This window comes from Myxine glutinosa, chromosome 6 (assembly GCF_964187855.1).
Source record: "Myxine glutinosa chromosome 6, kmMyxGlut1.1, whole genome shotgun sequence".
NCBI lineage: Eukaryota > Metazoa > Chordata > Myxini > Myxiniformes > Myxinidae > Myxine > Myxine glutinosa.
This window is the reverse complement of record NC_136266.1, coordinates 184068731-184088411: the sequence shown is the minus strand read 5'-3', so window position 1 is coordinate 184088411 and position 19681 is coordinate 184068731. Positions and strand designations below refer to the sequence as shown.

The following is a 19681-nucleotide window of genomic DNA, read 5'->3' as shown; positions in this document are numbered from 1 at the left end:
CCTTCCTGACGCCAACCCTTTTTGCCGCCTTTAACGACAAGCAGGGAATTACCAGTGAACTGGTACTCAATTTGCCGACCTCGGAAGGATGACAGGCTGAGTCAACCCCCCTGGCGTTAATTCAACGATTGACCGGGATTCGAACCCAGGATCCTAGGATCCTAAGCCGGCACCCTAGCCGCTAGCCCAACACCGCTAGCCCAACACCCAACACCTCGTGGTCAATGGCGGCAATTGGAGGGGATGTAATTTGCGATGGCAATTGAGGCCTGGCAATGACGAAAGGGGCAATGGAAGTTTTGGGAATGGGAATGAAGGGAATCTATCTCTTTTTTCACTCGGTGCAATGGAGTATTTAAGTTAATGGGAGACACAGCCTTACTCTAAGACACATAATAAGATATAAGCTACTGAACAAGGGTTTTATCGGGTCCTGCAATGTGGTGTTTATGGAATTAACTACCGAGACGTCCTTTTTACCTTTATACAACTCTGGAGGCAGGAGGGGCCATATCCAACAATGTTCATCACCATCTCCAATATAATACAACACAATCAAAAAAATGCAATCCTCATATCCGCAACAATATATATATATATATATATATATATATATATATATATATATATACAGACTTGGCATTTAATATGGAATTTTTTTTTTTTTCTTGACGGGTTTACTTTCTTAACTCAGTATATCAATCTGGTGAGTTTCTTTTACACTTCGGTGATTTATTTGTTAAAAGAACCATGTCACTGATTGTCTGTCGCAGCAAGAAGTCAACAACAGGATTATATCACAGGTGGCGTGGCAAAATGTACGGACAGGTGCATTTGATGATTGGCTTCACAGTCGGGTATACAAGGGTTGTTGCATTCTGTATTAGTGGAAATCAACTGCTGCACGTCTCCAAAAGTTATTGCCGCTTCCTCTGGAGATGGTCCGTTAACTCGACAATGCTGTTTGTCATGGAGTGGTGGCTTGACGAAATTACGGCATGAAACAGCGTGCTATTGCTCGGCAGTATGGCATCACTCAAGGTCAGGTGTCAAAGATCCTGAAACGAAATGCTTAGAGGGGTATCCCTACTCCAATACCGAGGCCAGGACGTCCCCGCAGAACCACAAGGAGGGATGATCGCCAGCTGCACCGGTTAGTCCGCAATGGCCGTACCAAGTCAGCTAATCAGCTTAGGGCTGAGTGGCAGCAACTGACAAATGTGCCTGTATCCAGAAGGCTAGTCAAACAACGACTGGTTCAAGCAGGCTATCGTGCCAGGCATCCTCTGAGAAAGCCACGCCTGACCAGACAACACCACCAGCGCCGATTGCAGTGGGCCAGAGAGCACCGACAATGGCAGCCAGGACACTGGAATCACATGATCTTCAGTGACGTCTAGATTTCTGGTCTATCGTCAAGATGGCCGCATCCGAGTGTGCAGACAAGTGCATGAAGCCGACAACAAAGATTGTATAGTACCAAGAGTCCAAGCTGGAGGTGGTGGGGTGACCGTTTGGGCTGCTTTTCATGCAGGGGGCAAAACTGACCTGGTTGTTCTGAATGGAAACCTGAACCAGTTCAAGTACAGGGCCATTCTGCAAGAAACATTGCTTCCATTTGCTCGTGCAGCCTTTTGAGGAAACTTTGTCTTCCAAGATGACAATGCATGGCCTCATCGTGCTCGCATGATCCAACACTTTCTTGCTGACCGTGGTGTAGAGCATGTGGAGTGGCCTGCCATGTCCCCGGATATGAATCCGATAGAGAACTTGTGGGCAGAATTAACGCGTCAAATCGACCACTTGGACCAGCAGCCGACCTCTGTGCGGGAATTGCAGCAGGCTATTGTCACTGCAAGGCAAGCGATTCCTGTCCAAACCTTGGCAAATCTCGTGAACAGAATGCCTCAACGTGTACGTGCTCTCCTGAATGCTCATGGGGGTTACACGAAGTACTGAACTGTAATTTTCCTGTCCGTAATCCCAGTCGTAATTTACCTTTTGTTTTTGTTAAAACAAAATTTGGCTAATGTGCAAAATAAAGAGATACTTCTGGAAAACGCACAGAAGTTTAACACAGTACTGTCCGTGAATTGAGTTCGATATCAGTTTACATCACTTTCAAGGATCAATTTATTTGTTTCGAAATGTCAAATGTGGTTTTTCTTTCTTTTAAAGGTCACATTAACAAAATCTAGAATAATTTCAACATAATTCCAATGAACTTTTGGTTCTAAGACATCTTGAAAAGTAAGTTCACCCCCACAAAAAAAAGATTCCATATTAAATGCCAAGTCTGTATATATATATATATATATATATATATATATATATATATATATATATATATATATATAAACTGATAACCTGAAATTGTTAATGACCACGATTAAACAAACAAGTATTAGGAATCTTATTTAAAAAATCAGTCGTGTGTGTGTGTTTGTGTGTGTGTGTGTGTGTGTGTGTGTGTGTGTGTGTGTGTGTGTGTGTGTGTGTGTGTGTGTGTGTGTGTGTGTGTGTGTGTGTGTGTGTGTGTGTGTGTGTGTGTGTGTGTGTGTGTGTGTGTGTGTGTGTGTGTGTGTGTAACACCAGTCACGCCCAAACTACTAGGCCAAATGCCACCAAATTGGACCTCCTGTTGAACATAGGCTACTTGGTTTTTTTTATGCCTCTGCCGATCAAGTCCAGCTGTCTGTCCATGATAGGTTTTCGTTGCCGCTATAACTTGAGAACGGCTGAAGGGATCGAAGTCAAACTTGATGCAGGTATGTATAATGAGGTAAAGTTGAATGGATTAGGTTTTTGTGGTCACGAGCTCAAACGGCAGAGGTCATGTTAGGTAAAAATCCTGTTACCGTGATAATTTGTGAACCAGTGATGTGATTTTGACAAAAGTTGGTACAAGTATATATTACTAGCAGAAGTACCCGGCATTGCCGGGCGGGGGAGGGGAGGGGAGGGGAGGGGAGGGGGGAGGGGAGGGGAGGGGAGAAGAGTGGGAGGGGGAGAGGGGAGAAGAGGGGGGGATGGGGGAGGGGGAGAGGGGAGAAGAGGGGGGGATGGGGGAGGGTGAGGGATGGGAGGGGGGAGAGGAGGGATGGGAGGGGGGAGAGGGGGGAGGGGGGGGGAGGGAAGGGAAGGCGGGAGGGGGGAGGGAAGGCGGGAGGGGGGATGGGGGAGGGGAGAGGGAAGAGGGGGGGGGATGGTGAGGGATGGGAGGGGGAGGGGTGGGAGGGGGGACCCGGCAGAAGTACCCGGCATTGCCGGGCGGGGGAGGGGAGGGGAGGGGGGTAGGGGAGAAGGGTGGGGGAGGGGAGGGGGAAAAGGGAGGGGCAGGGGAGGATGTAGGGGGTTAGGGAGGGGGAGGGGGGAGGGGAGAAGGGTGGGGGAGGAGAGGGGGAAAAGGGAGGGGTAGGGGGTAGGGGGAAGGGAGGAGGAGGGGGAAAGGGGGGGGAGGGGGAAAAGGGAGGGGGAGGGGGAAAAGGGAGAGGGAGGGGGAAAAGGGAGGGGGAGGGGGAAAAGGGAGGGGGAGGGGGAAGGGGAGGGGGAAAGGGAGGAGGAGGGGGGAAATGGAGGGGGAGGGGTAGGATGGAGGGGGAGGGGTAGGGTGGAGGGGGGGACGGAGGGGTAGGGTGGAGGGGGGGACGGAGGGGGGAGGGGGAAGGGGGAGGGAAGGGGATGGCCAGTCAACAATGACGTTGCAGTTCTCATGGTCGGAGAGCAGCATAACAATCGGACATAGTCCTGCATATTCGCAACAGCACGAAGCGGATTTTGGAGACTCACCGATCCTGTGACGTCCTCCAGTACCGGCGTTGCCGGGCGGGGGAAGGGAGACCCGTACATTCCCAACCCGTACATTCGCCCTCTCGACTCAAGCTCACTCGGACAAAAGCCTCACACAAATTACACCGTGAAGGCCCAATGGTCATGTCTATGCCACAAATCACGGGCGCACTGAATTGAAAATATGTAGAACGCTCATACTCCGTGAAAAGTGAAGCCGCCGTGTCGCCATCTTGGTCAGCACGACTCGACCAACTCGCTTCGCGGATCTCGTTTTGTGCGGCAATAAACTGCTCCAATCGGTTACGGAAGGGTTGTGGAAAGACGTTTCACAGCTGTTTCAAAGACATTTAATTCATATCGCACAAAATCGATACAAAACACGATCGCATAAAAGGTGAAAAAACGTGTGACGTGTGACGGGATGGAACATCACGTGATCGCTCTGAGCGAATCAGTCTGGCGGCGGGAATGGAACATCACGTGATCGCTCTGAGCGAATCAGCGAGCTGCTCTGGAACCGGCTGAGATTAGCGGGTACTTCGCTGAAATGCGCTGAGGTTAATATGAATAAAAAAATATGGATCGTCAAATATTTTGAGTTCGGCCATGTTCGTCCCAGGCTCAATGGGCATGTCTATGCCAAATATCAAGCACGTAAGCCTCTCCGTTTAGGAGTCTATCGGTAACATTACACACACACAAACTGTGTTTTATATATATAGATGATGAAAAGATAAACTGATTAGATTTGGGCATCAAAGGTCATGTCAGGTAAAAGTGTGATACTTGAGAACAGCTGAAGGGATTTAAATCAAAATTGGTACAAGTATGTATAATAATGTAATAATGTGAGCGGAAGCATACGAGTCGACGTCGCGACATCGAATAGTGTCTTTCTAGTTTTATGACCACTACCAGGGACCCGCGGAACCAAACCAACCCTTTGTAGTGTCTATAGGCAGTGTATAGGCAACGCAACGCTGCCTCGCATGCTCCTGGAAGTTTATGTTTACTCCTTAACAACCCAGTGTCATCCCCACACATTGCTAAAAAAAAAGTCATGAATTTTTTTTTGTTCCCGGAGATAAGACATCGACGTGAAAATAAATGATAAATTGCAAAATGAAAGTGTCAGTGATGGTGCATGAAAGTGACACAGGAAACAAATGTGTTGTTTCATACATCTCACGAAAACAAACGTTGCTAATTAGCATTCTAGGGACATTGCCTATTGTTTCCATTGGCATCATTTTTGCTTTGTGATGGTGAACAATAGTGATAATCAGTGAAAAAAACAAACCTTTTATTTCAGTGGCGGATCAAGGGGGCACCTGGTAATTTAATTTTTACGTATAGCCTACGTTTATTGTAATCTATATATTGATGAACTGTACGAGGTCCATTTAAAGTTCTTCTTTTTTTTGTTTTTAAAGCAACATTTTCTTGGGAGCTATTAACCCTCCAAGTTTCACTCTTGATCTGCTCCTGAGTTTACATGATCTCACTATAAACAACGTTGCGGGTTAGTCGGCCTGCAGCATGTGCAGTTCCTCTCCTTATCTGGAATTCACTCTGGTTGGCAAAGATGCGCAGATCGAGTGGGCCTCCTACTCTACTCGCTGCAACGTACAGATGTCTATGTGTAAAAACACTGGAAGGAAGCAGGACAGGACAAGGGGATGTTGTGCAGTTACTAATTAATGAATTAGTTACCAGAAGTGGTTTTTGAAATAATATAGCACTTTAATAATGAACGTTAGCACAATATTATTGGCCTATACATCCTGTGTCTTTGGAAGGGCAGTGACACCTATGCTGTCGATATGATTTTAACAATCACTTTGTTTGTGTTTCACACTGAACAGAAAAGGTGAAGGTGGGGCATGGCGATAGTGAATATGACAGTTTCGACGATGTATTCGGCCTGAACCGCATGAAAATCAAAATGGTGATGAGCGGAGTCGGCCTTACTAAGCCATGATGACGTCCTAGACGTAAAGACTCAGCATGACGGACAAACAGAAAACTGCCGCTACTTTAATATACAGATGACTAATGATGATTTCACAAAATGAAATTCAAAATTACATTTTTTTTTTTTTGTTTGTATACAATATCGAGGCTCGTGAAAGAGCGAACATTAATCACATGAACACACAGAAAGACAAACCGACACATAAAACATATAACAGGGAGCGGTAGACAAGATGGGGAGAGAGGGGGAAGGACACAAACACAACATTTGAGAGCAGGGACCGAGAGACATGGAGACATCGAGAGATCTGAGAGAGGGCGAGGGCTTTGGGGGGGGGGGCGTGGGAAGGGGGCAGTGGGAGAGGTATAAAACATATGGACACTGCCAGGACTTCCAGGAAAGAAGTTGGAATTTCAAACAAGGTGGATCTGGGGTGAATTAGCGGGGGTAGAAAAGATCAAGGTTTTGGATGGGGGAAGATAAGAGATGGTGGTGAACAGCTGTTTTAAAGACCTGGAGGGAGGAGTGGGATTGAAGGGAGTGAGGGAGTTTGTTCCAGAGGCGGGAGAAAAGAGGAATGAAAGAGTGAAGGTGAGCGGAGAGCCGAGATTTCGGCAGTTTAACCATCAGAGGGTTGCTGGCAGATCTTGTGCGACCTGTAGGAATATTTGGGGGACAGAGCACAGAGAGAGCTGGGGGTGCAAGGCCGGAGAGGAGTCGGTAGAAGACAGAAAGACCACCTACCTGCCTGCGGTGAGTGAGTGAAAGGCCCTCAGAGATAGCTTCATCGCGGGAGATTCCAATAATTCTGAAAGCTTTGGTTTCAACAGCGTGAAGCCGAGCTAGGTGTGAGGCAGGAGCACCGGCCCATAGGGGAGAACAGTATTCCATTGAGCTGCGGATGAAAGCCTTGTATGTGGTGAGGAGCTCAGGTGTGCCGAGGAAGGACTTCGCACGACGGAGGATGCCCAGTCGGCGACTGGCTTTGGAGGCCAGCTTGGAAATGTGGTTTTCCCAAGAAAGATCATGGCAGATAGTGAGACCCAAAATCTTGAGCGACAGAACTTCTTGGAGAGGATTGTTGAGAAAATAGATGGGAGGGTTGTCCAGTCGATCTTTTCGGAGAGACATAGTAAGAGTGTGAGATTTGTCAGGATTGAAAGACATGTTCCACTTGTTTGACCAGTCTGTGATTTTGTCCAGGTCTTCAGAGAGTGAGGAGGCAGCAGACTGCCGATCTGAGGGAAGAGGAATGGAGCGGCAGAGAGTGGAGTCATCAGCAAAGAGATAGAGAGGATTTTCGAGAGAGTCAGAGAGATCATTGATGAAGACCAGAAAGAGCACGGGGCCCAGAACACTGCCTTGGGGAACTCCAGCCTGAACAGGAAGAGGAGATGAGAGAAACCCATTCAGGGCCACACGTTGACGACGACTAGAGAGGAAGTCCGCCAGCCATGCGTGGAGATTTCCATGGATACCAAAGGAGGAGAGTTTGGTGAGCAGAGCGGGGTGCCAGACCGTGTCGAAGGCACGTGATATGTCGAGGGAGACAGCTCTAATTTCCTGTTTGGCATTGAGGACCTCCATCCATTGTTGAGACAGCAGAAGCAGCATGTCCAGAGTAGAGTGACCTGGTCTGAAACCAAATTGATGATCAGAGATCAAGCCATTGGAGAAGAGGAAAGATTTCATATCAGAAGCAATGATGGATTCCATGACTTTGCTGATAATTGGGAGAAGGCTGATTGGTCTGTAGTTGCTAGGATCTGTTTTTGCACCTTTTTTGTGCAAAGCGGTGATGTTGGCTGATTTCCAAGCAGATGGCAGTTGACCTTGAGCAAAAGAGAGGGTGAAGAGAACAGAGAGAGGGTGAGATAGAGCAGCAGAGCAGGATTTTAGGACCCGTGGGCTGATGCCGTCGGGTCCAGTTGCAGAATCAGAGTCGAGGGTTGACAGAAACTTTTCCACCTTGTCAGGAGGAAAGGACACGGAGTCCAGGAGCAGCAGGGTACGACTGGGTATGGTGGGTACAGAGAGGGATGGGTTTGGGACACAAGATTTAGAGGCAAACACAGAGTTGAGGCATTCAGCTTTTTCACGTGCGGAGTCAGCTGTGTAGCCGTTTGAGGTAAGGGAGGGGATGGAGGGGGAACAAACACCAGAAACGGATTTGACCAGACGCCACCAGGATTTGGAAGAGGGAGACAGATAAGAGAGTTCGGTCTTGAGAACGGAGAGATATTGTTTCCTGGCTCTCCTGAGGGTGGACACACACTTGTTTCGGGCTTTGTGAAAGGAAATGAGATTTCCTTCCGTTGGATTTGCTTTCCAGGAGACGAAGGCAAGTTGTTTCTGGGCAACAGCCTCACCACAAGATTCCGTGTACCATGGACGGGAGGAAGGGTATGACAACTGAAGACGAGATGGGATAAATCTGTGCATGAGAGAGAGCAATTTACTTTGGAAGAATTCCCAGGATGAGTTGATGTCAGAGGTGGTAGAGATGGGAGACCAGTCCAGATGATTGATGGCTGCTTGAAGACCGTGCCAGTTGGCCTGAGTGAAATGCCAGACTCGTCGACGCTGAGCAGGCTCCCTGAGGATGGTCAGAGAGATGTCCACTTTAACAAGGACATGATCAGATGATCCGATCGGAGCAGAAGAAGAGCAGCAGACATTTTCAGGGAAGTTAGTCATAACCAAGTCCAGAAGAGAAGATGTTCCGTTGACTGAGATCCGGGTCGGGAAATTGACAGATTGTGTCAGTCCCAGTGAGTCGCAGAAGTCCTTTGCTGAGGAGCCATGGCTGGTGAGAGAGGTACCCACACCCAGCCAACTGGCATGATGACAGTTGAAATCACCACATATGAGGAAGAGAGAGTTGGGATGAGTAGATAGAAGTTGGTCCATATCATCAGACAGCGAGATGTAGATGGAGTCATCACTGTTTGGTGGACGGTACAACACACATATGAACAAGAGGTGGGAGCGAAGGGGAAGCCGTAGCCAGAGGTATTCCTGGGGGTGAGGTGGAGAGAGTGCAGTGCAGGGCGAGTGAGGAAGAGAGTTTTTGATAAAGATAGCAACCCCGCCTCCAGGACGAGGCTCAGGTCTATCATACCGGAGGAGGGAGTAGCCCGGGAGAGATACTATGGAATCAGAGACATCATAAAGGAGGAAAGTTTCTGTTAAGCAGATCACGTCTGGTTTGACAGAAGCAACCTGTATGGAGAGATCAGTTAAGTTTGAACGAAGGCCCCGGATGTTTGAGGTCCATACCGTTAATGAAGAGGAAGGGGGAGCATCAGATACAGAACAGGGGGGAGGAGGGGTAGGGTAAGATGTGGAAGAGGTGGAAGAGGTAGGGAGAGCTGTTGAAGGTGTGTCAGAGATTTCAGAATAGCTCGGAGAAAGGGAAGGATGGGGCGGACAAAAGGTTTGATGGTGATTGGGTGAGCCACAATGAGGTGTTATTTGACATTGTGGCGGTTTGTGGGTGTTTTGCCTCAACATCACCTGTTCCTGCCCCCCTTCCACCTCATGTTTTGGATTATTTCTCGGCCTCTAGTTTCTCTCCCAACTTGGAAACGGTGAGACTTGCATTGCTTTGTCAAGTTCTGGAGTGAGTGACTTGCTTTGTTTTGTTCTTATCGGAGTGAAACCTTTAAAAAAAATTATTCCGCCATTTAGTGTTCCCCTGTTCAGATTTTTAAAAAAACTGGATGACGGGGCCTCCTGTCTGCAGACGGTGGTTCCCATGTATTATTGGTGTATGTTTGTGAGGGACTTGCCCTGGCCGGGTCGTACGAGACTTGGGCGAGGACTTCCCTCTGGAGCCAAGCCAACTTGGGATTAATGGTTGTGGACGTTGGAGAAAGGGAGGAGTCTCCTTTGGCATTCTCTGAGGGGGAACATTGTTCAAACATATTCTGCAGTCAATGGCCCCCACCCCCTACCAACTTGGCCATGCTTTGGAGGTGGCGTGATGCCCTTTTTGGATTGTTTTCTGAAGGCCCATTGGGGTTTGCTGAACGTCTCGATGGGTCCAGGTGCTCCATGTGGCGTCCTCCCTCTCGGACAGGGTGGTATACACACACACACACACAAACACACACACACACACACACACACACACACACACACACACACACACACACACACATATATACAGTCGTGGCTAAAAATATTGGCACCCTTACCCATTTCTTCCCGAAAATTGTTGAAATAAAAAAATCTTTTGGTATCCACATATGTATTTCTTTAGTTTTCAGTGGAGCAAAACAAAAAAAGCTGAAAAACTTATCAAATCTTAGCTTATTCCACACAGAAATCCTAAAATGGCCCAGACAATATTATTGGTATCTTTTAGAAGTTGTTAGAGAAATATTTGGATTTCAATTAGGTGATTCTCCTTTACTTTGGAATTGAACTCACCTATGGTGAGTTGCAGCTGCTTACAATATAAAATCACTCATTCAACCAGTTTGAATATAGAAAATGAGTCATTCTGCTGTTTTGTGCCAATGTTTTTGGCCACGACCGTATGTACCGCAATGAGCATGGAGAAAAGAAAGAAAACGAGAGAATTCTCTCAGGAGGTCAGAAGACACAAGATTGTAGCCAAACATGGACAATCTCAAAGCTACAAGTCCATCTCCAGAGACCTTGATGTTCATGTGTCCACTGTATGCAATGTTATCAGGAAGTTTAAGGCCCATGGCACTGTAGCCAACCTCCCTGGACGTGGCCGCAAGAGAAAACCTGATCGAAGATTGCAGCGAAGGATTGTTTGAATGGTGGAGAAAGCAGCTCTATCAACTGCCAAACAGATTCAAGCCTTCAGACACAAGGTACGAAAGTTTCAACTCGCACCATCCGTCACCACCTCAATGAAAGGAGACCCAGAAAGACCCATGTTACCCATGTTAGACATGTTATATATACTAGAGCGTGCCCGTACGTGGGTGCAAAAAAACATGCGTGCAAACAACAACAACAATAAAAAACTTTGAAACCACGTGGCAGTAACGACCACAGAACCCCCCCCCTCCATTTACATGAAATGGTTTGGTCCATTCGCAAAGCCAAAGCGAACGGCTTGCGAGTACGGTAGAACCCCCCCCCTCTATTTACATGAAATGGTTTGGTCCATTCGCAAAGCCAAAGCGAACGGTTTGCGTTACTTTTACTAATAATCGCCATAGCTCGGTAACTACTTGTCCGATTAATATGAAACCTTGAAAAGGCACATCCTCAGGTCCCCAGCAATATACCTGGCAAGTTTCAAGTATATCGGACCGGTAGTTGTCGAGAAACAGCGGTCACAGACAAACACACACACACACACACACACACAGACATACACACAGAGATTACTGGAATTATAGATAGATTATATATATATATATATATATATATATATATATATATATATATATATATATATATATATATATATATATATATATATATATATATATATATATATATATATGTATGTATATATATATGTATGTATATATATATGTATGTATATATATATGTATGTATATATATATGTGTATATATATATGTGTATATATATATGTGTATATATATATATATATGTATGTATATATATGTATGTATATATATATGTGTATATATATATGTGTATATATATATATGTGTATATATATATGTGTATATATATATATATATATGTGTATATATATATATATGTGTATACATATATGTATGTATATACATATATATGTGTATGTGTATATATATATGTATGTATATACATATATATGTGTATATATATATATATATGTATGTATATATATATGTATATATATATATATATATATAGAGAGAGAGACAGACAGAGACAGAGACAGAGATGGACAGAGATAGATAGATAGATAAATTAAAAAGAACATGTTTGTAATTCTTCTTTCCAGACAGTAACTCAACATTGGTTTAAGCTCAGTACTTTGTTCAAACACCAATCTACTGCATTTTACAGTGGGAAGGTACATGACACCTCAAATTTTTCATAACTTGAAAGGATTCCACGAAATGTAGGTGTAGCTGAATATTTACAATTGGGTAATGAAGTGCCAAGAGGGGTGGGTGGGACAACGGCTGCCAATCAGCCTGATGGGGGCGGGGCCACAAAACACATTTGACTATATTTACGACACTGCATTCAGAAAGTAGGACAGAGACAGAGTCAGACATGAGAAGGCCCGACTGGAGTTTGCCAAAACACACCTGAACAAGCCAAAATCTTTCTGGGAGAATGTCCTGTGGACAGGTGAGACCAAATTAGAGCTTTTTGGGAAAGCACATCATCTCTATGTTTACAGAAAACAAAATGAAGCCTTCAAAGAAAAGAACACCTTCCTTACAGTCAAACATGGAGGAGGTTCAATGAGGTTTTGGGGTTGCTTTGCTGCCTCTGGCACTGGGTACCTTGAACATGTGCGCGGCATCATGAAATCAGGAGATTACCATGGTGTTTTGGGGCGCAACGTTCAACCCAGTGTCAGAAATCTGGGTCTCCATCAAAGGTCATGGGTCTTACAACAGGACAATGACCCCAAACACACTTCAAAAAGCACCCTGGAAAGGTTCAAGACAAAACGCTGGACTGTTCTGAAGTGGCCAGAAATGAGTCCAGATCTAAATCCCATTGAACACATGTGGGGAGATCTGAAAACGGCAGTTGGGAGAAGGCACCCTTCAAATCTTGGAGAACTGGAGCAGTTTGCACAAGAAGAGTGGGACAAACTGCCAGTAGAGAGGTGTGGGAAGCTCATTCATGGCTATATGAAGTGCTTGACTGTAGTTATTTTTTCCAAAGACTGTGCTATCAAATATTAAGTCTCGGTTGTCAATAATTTCGTCAATGCCATTTCTTTTTATTTTCTGATTTAAAAGGATATATTAAGTTCTGAATCAAAAACAAAGGTTGTGTAATATTAACAGTGAAATAAAGAATTGTGGAGACCAAATACTTTTGTGAATTTCAACTTATTTTTAGGGAAAATTGTGAGTTATTTGAAAAAAGTGCTGGGGTGCCAATATTTTTGGCCATGACTGTATGTATGTATGTATGTATGTATATATATAATATATATATATAATATATATATAATATATTGTTACGGTTTTTAGAACCTTCAATTTGTAAAATAAGAATTCTTGTAAATATCCCCCTTTGCAAAGATCGCACCCTAGTTAGTCCATGTACAACACGTAGCAAACCATAGATTCTTCTTTAGTTATTTCATTAGTATGTGTTTCAGTTAAGGATCTGTTTCCAATAGTTGAATCTGCCTTGTATGAATCAAATAAGATAGGCCCCTTCAATTATCCCCAATCATCTCTCTCTTGCTTCAAAGTGCAGTAGCGGTAGGGCAGCGTTCGCTGCCCCTTGTCTTGGTTTGATTGCTGGCCCCAAGCCGCTATTACGCATGCGGTAATCTGGAGGAAAAAAGGGAGGAGTAGGTTTGAGCGCCAGGAACGAGGTGTGGCCTGTCAATGTCTCCTCAAGAGGTGGAGCCAGTGAGCCCTCGCCGGCCAACCAGGGCCGAGGTGAGCCGACCGGTAGGCCTGTCCTAGGAGCCGGCGGCTGGATACAAGAACGCCCAATAAAAGCGGCTGGGAGGGACTGCTTCACCAGATGAGTGCGAAGGAGATGAGTGCGAAGGTCCAAAGTACGAGGTACCAGATGAGAACATGACGAATCGTAAGGCAGGAGAGTGGGTCCGTTGACGATGACAATACCGCAGTACATACGCATTGTCCGACCGCGTGAAACCATACGTGCAGCTGCCGCCGGGTTTCGCCTCAAGCCCGGAGCGTGGACCGGAGCGTGGACTGGAGCGGACCTCGACGCTGTGCATCTGCCCGGACCTTCCTGCCCTGCCATCTGCTTGGACCTTCTCCCCCTTCCAGCCATTCCTTCCTGCCATTCCCTATTCATGTAAGTCTGTTTGTTCTGTGGGGCGTATGGTAATATAAGACTGTTTAAGGCTGCCCTATGTCCTTTTATTTCCTCTCGTTGTATATTCCCTTCTTTCGTTTCTTCTTGTAGATAGTAAATAAACCTGTGTTCTTTATTACCCTTTTTGTTTCTTCTTCCCCCGATCGCTTTAGTCCTTTCCCAATTGAGTACCTGTGGCACGATTCGGCCAACGCTCGGAGTCGGGTTTAGTCCTTTGTTAACGGCCCGAGTCGCAGCTCGCTTCACTCGGCGCATCCATTCACGCTGCGGCCTGGGTGGGAGTATCTCCTCGCTTACGGCCGGTGGTGGTAATTAGGTAGTAGGACGGATTGGGCTTACAACCCTACTCACCACCGACCGGAAGTGACGTCATACTTCCAGGACCGGCGGACGGCCAGCTTAACAGGACAAGGGGATTAACCCCCCCTTTGCTAACGGGAGTGCCGTCCCCCGGATCCGTAACAAAATATAAAATATATATATAATATTGTTACTGATCGCGGTTTAGATGTTACTTTGCCGAGCGAAGGCTCCGCGACCGAACAGTTGTTCCCCGACTCACCCGATTCACCCAGAACTTTGGCCGTATCGCACCACAGCTGCCCAATCTGGAAAACTCTAAAACGACGAAATGCAAAGAGGAAAAGGAATAAAACGAGAAGACGGACAGAAGAGTAATTGGATTTATTGTACACAAGCAAAAAGAAAGCAGTCACGTTTATTTACAACACATAAGACGCAGGTGACACAGTGCAAATACTAGCTTATACAGACTTAATTAACCCAGGGACAGAACAAACAAAACAAACTCACGTACACAAGAAGGGTGGAAAGGCAGGAGGTGGATGGCTGGAGGGAGAGGAAGGTCCAAGGGGGTCCTGCAGCACGATCGGCGCGTTTAGCAGCCGCCGTTCCTTCACGGCCTTGCTCAAAACCGCCGTCCAGGCCCCAAGTGGCTGTTGGGGGTTGTTGCTGCTGTGGCCTCCGCTGCTTTCCCAGGACTTGTCTGACTCGTCTGGTCCAAACCCTCAACTCTTTCTTGGTCCACTCACTCCTCACCACCGACTCCTCACCGCAACCAACGCAACCACTGACCACCACCACCGACTCCTCACCGCAACCAACGCAACCAACTGACCACCAACTGACCACCCAACGCTTCTTGCGCGCGCGCCTTTATAGCGCCTCCGGCGATCAAGCCGCCGGCCTTCAGGACACGCCCATCGGTGTGCTCACCTCGGCCCTGGTTGGTCATGCGACCCTCTGGCTCCGCCCTTGATGACGACGGGCGGGCACGCCCCTCTTCCCGGACCCGAGCACTTGTTCAATGGTGGTTTTGGAGGGGAGGTAATTGGCAATCGAGGCTCGGCAATGACGAAAGGGGATGTGAAAGGAAATGGAGATTTTGGGGATGGGAATGAAAGGGGATCTATTCTCTTTCACTGGTGCAATGGAGTACTTCAATTAATGGGAGACACAGCCTTACTCTAAAACACAGAATAAGATATAACTATCGAACAGGGGTATTCTATTATTGGCTGACGTGTATGCTTGTGGACTAATTATGGGATGCCCTTTCACCTTTACACAGCTCCGGAGGCAGGGGGCGCAGAATAAACAATAATAATAATAATAATAAAGCACACAATCAAAAAAAATACAGTCCTCATATCCGCAACAATATATATATATATATATATATATATATATATATATATATATATATATATATATATATACTTATACAGTCACGTGAAAAAGTAAGTGCACCCCATGTAAAGTTTTGACTTTTTCAACATATTTCAACATACAGCTATTTGATCTTGATTTCAACAATATTGATAGATAAAGGTGATATAATTTAACAAATATCATGAAACATTTACATTTTGTAGTCCATTGTATCATTTAAATAAACATAAATGCAAATTTCACATGTGGAAAAAGTAAGTACACCCCTACATTTATCACTACTTCAAATACCTAAAATTAGAATCAGGTGCACCAGCTCAGGTGCAAATGATTAGAACATCGTTGGAGAGGATCTTGGAGGAACCTGTCTTATTTAAACCTCAGACATTTAGTTTGGTTTGCTCTTTGTTGTTGAAGTGTGCGGCATCACCATGCCTTGATCAAAAGAGCTATCTGAGGCCTTCAGAAAGAAGGTTATAGATGCCTACGGGTCTGGGAAGGGATTTAAAAAGATCTCCAAACAATTTGAAATCAATAATTCGACTGTCCGGAAGATCATCTACAAGTGGAGAAGATTCCAAACAACTGCCAACCTGTTCAGGCCAGGCCGCCCCAGCAAGTTCAGCGCAAGAGCAGACCGCAAAATGCTGAAAGAAGTCTCTAAGAACCCCAGAATGTCATCACGGGACCTACAGGAAGCTCTTGCCACTGTTGATGTCAAAGTGCACGAGTCTACCATTAGAAAGAGGCTGTACAAATTTGATCTACATGGGAGGTGTGCCATGAGGAAACCTTTGCTGTCCAGAAAGAACATCAGGGCAAGACTAAAGTTTGCCAATGAACACCGAGGCAAAGACCAGCACTTCTGGAACAATGTGCTCTGGACAGATGAGTCAAAAGTAGAGCTATTTGGCCACAGTACCAGAAGACATGTTTGGCGAAAGCCAAAGACAGCATTTGACCACAAGAACCTGATACCAACTGTAAAGCATGGTGGTGGAAATATTATGGTTTGGGGCAGCTTTGCTGCATCAGGGCCTGGGCAGCTCACCATCATAGAATCCACGATGAATTATTCATTGTACCAGAGGGTGCTTGAGGATAATGTGAGGCCATCTGTCGGAAAGTTGAAGCTCAACTGAAGGTGGACCTTGCAACATGACAATGACCCTAAACATACCAGTAAATCCACCAAGGAATGGCTGAAAATAAAGAAATGGAGGGTTCTGGAATGGCCAAGTCAAAGCCCGGATCTAAATCCCATCGAGATGTTGTGGGGGGGATTTGAAACGAGCTGCGCATGCAATTGTGCATGCTGTGCAACAATTTTTTGTTGAATAAATTATTGCAAAGTCAATTTTTCATTGTTTTTTGTTCAATTAGATCACCTTTATCTGTCTATGAAGATCAAATATTGATATGTTCACATATGTTAAAAAGATTTTAAAAAACATTTCATGGGGTGTACTTACTTTTTCCACATGCGAAATTTGTATTTATATTTATTTAAATTATACAATGGACTACAAAATGTAAATGTTTCATGATATTTGTTATATTATATCACCTTTATCTATCAATATTGTTTGTACTGATACAATATTGTATATCAATATTCCCGGTTTTCTACCCTGGTTAGAATAGGTACACCGTATCCCTGCGTGTCGTAAGAGGCGACAAAGAGGGTTGGCGTCAGGAAGGGCATCCGGCCATAAAAACATTGCCTCAAAAAGAGAACCATGACAATAACAACTACATATTGGCGCAGGGTACAGCCCAAAGTGGAGATCGGTTTCTGAGGTTTGGGACATGGAATCTAGGGACAATGACAGGGAGATCAGGAGAAGTGGTGGAAGTATTGGTCAGAAGAAGAGTGGACATATGTTGTGTGCAAGAGACGAGATGGAAGGGAAGTGGTGTGAGAATGGTGAAGGGTAGGCAGGGACAGAAATACAAGGTTGTGTGGCAAGGGTGCCCGGAGGGCGTGAATGGAGTTGGTGTCCTGTTTTCTGAGGAGTTTGTAGACAGTGTGGTGAGTGTGACTAGAGTGAGTGATAGGTTGATGATGGTGAAAATGATGATTGGAAAGCTCTTGGTGAACGTCATCTCGGGATATGCTCCGCAGGTTGGTCGAAGCGATGAAGAGAAGGACAAGTTCTGGTGTGCGATAGAGAAGCTGATGGAAAACGTGAAAGATGAGGAAGTTGTTGTGGTGGGAGGAGACCTGAATGGACATGTGGGAAGGAGTATGGATGGTTTTGAGGGAGTTCATGGGGGTTACGGATATGGTGTGAGAAATGGATAAGGTGAAAGGATTTTGGAGTTTGCTGATGGAGCTGATTTGTTGATTTGTAATACTCAGTTCCAGAAAGAGGATAATAAGCTTGTTACATACACGTCAGGTGGGTTGACGACAACCGTTGACTACCTGATGGTGCGTAGGCGAGAAAGGGGGCACCTCCAGGACACAAAGGTGATCCCAGGGGAGGAGGCTGTTTCACAGCACCACTTGGTTGTCTGCGACATAAGGGTGAAAGGTGCGAGGAGAGCTCGGCGGGTGAAGTACCAACCAAGAATGAAGGTGTGGAGGTTGAAAGAGGTGACGGTAAGGGAGGCATTAAAAGAGAGGCTGAGTAGGGTAGATGATGATGTGGTTGAGCTTGAAAGTGGTTGGATGTCAATGAAAGCTAGTCTGTTGGGAGCCGTTGGTGAGGTATGTGGATGGACAAAAGGACCACCGAGGCACTCGGAAACATGGTGGTGGGATGATGAAGTTGGAAAGAGGATTGATGAGAAGAGGAAGAAGTTCAAGGAGTGGCAGAAGGTGAAGGGCACGGGAGCAGAAACAGCAGAGCATGAAAGTTATAAGGCAGCCAGGAAGGCTGCAAAGAAGGAGGTAGCAAAGGCGCAGGAGGCATGTAGGAAAATGTTCGGAGAACGCTTGGATTTGGAAGAGGGTCAGGGAGCGGTATTCAGGATTGCAAAGCAGATAGCGAAAGAGAGGTGTGATGTGATGGGGGTGAGTTGCTTGAAGGATGAAGTGGGACAAATCGTTGTCGACCCAGATGGAATTAAAGGAAGATGGAAAAGATATATGGAAATGCTGTTGAATACAGAGAATGAATGGGATGGCAACATCGAGAGTAACCCAGGTTTAGGACAGGCAGAGAAGATAACTGAGAAGGAAGTTGAGGAAGCGATAAAAGCAATGAAGGGTAGAAAAGCGGGAGGGCCGACGGGAGTTGTGGGAGATATGTTGAAGGCAGCAGGAAGTTGGGGGTGTGAAGAGAATGACAGAGATCTGTAATCTGGTGGTGAAAGAAGGCCGCATTCCAGTGGATTGGGAACTGAGTACCCTCGTCCCTCTATACAAGGGGAAAGGTGACCCTCTGGAGTGTGGCTCGTACCGAGCGATAAAGTTATTGGAGCATGGAATGAAGGTATTGGAAAGGGTGTTGGAGAGGAGGATAAGGAAGAAAGTGAAGATCGACGAAATGCAGTTTGGATTCATGCCAGGAAGAGGAACGACAGACGCGCTTTTCATTGTGAGGCAGTTGCAGGAGAAGTACATGGAGAAGAGGAAGAAGTTGTTTCTTGGGTTTGTTGATCTGGAGAAAGCATTCGATCGGGTTCCACGCAAAGTATTGACATGGGCATTGAGGAAGTTAGGAGTGGAGGAATGGTTGATCAGAGTAGTGATGGCAATGTACAAAAGAGCGCGCACAGCTGTAAGGACGAAGGACGGGAACAGTGGTGAGTTTGACGTGAAGGTGGGAGTGCATCAGGGGTCGGTACTAAGTCCACTACTATTTGTAGCTGTGATGGAGGTGCTGGCTCAGAACGTAAAGGAGGGTTTACCGTGGGAGTTGTTGTATGCAGATGATCTGGTGTTGATTGCGGAAAGTATGGATGGACTGAAGGAAAAGATGAACAAGTGGAAGGAATGTATGGAGACAAAAGGTCTGAAGGTGAATATCGGAAAGACGAAGGTGATGGCAAGTGGTAAAGCATGTGGTGAAGTGGAAAGAACTGGGAAGTGGCCGTGTGCTGTGTGCAGGAAGGGTGTCGGAGTGAACTCCATTCAGTGTGCAATGTGCGCTGAGTGGGTTCATCAAAAATGTAGTGGTCTGAGAGGGTCATTTACCAGTGTGGCAGCTACATTCAAATGTAAGGTGTGCACAGAGGGAGCTGCAGATGGAGGAAATGTTGAGTTGGATCTTGGAGAC

At 45.9% G+C, this 19681-nt stretch overlaps 1 protein-coding gene across 1 annotated transcript in view; it reads left to right on the top strand.

The window, feature by feature from the left end:
• LOC137429023 (actin-like protein 6A) overlaps positions 1-19681 on the top strand; it is a 69449-nt gene that overhangs the window by 37590 nt on the left and 12178 nt on the right. The window lies entirely within an intron of this gene.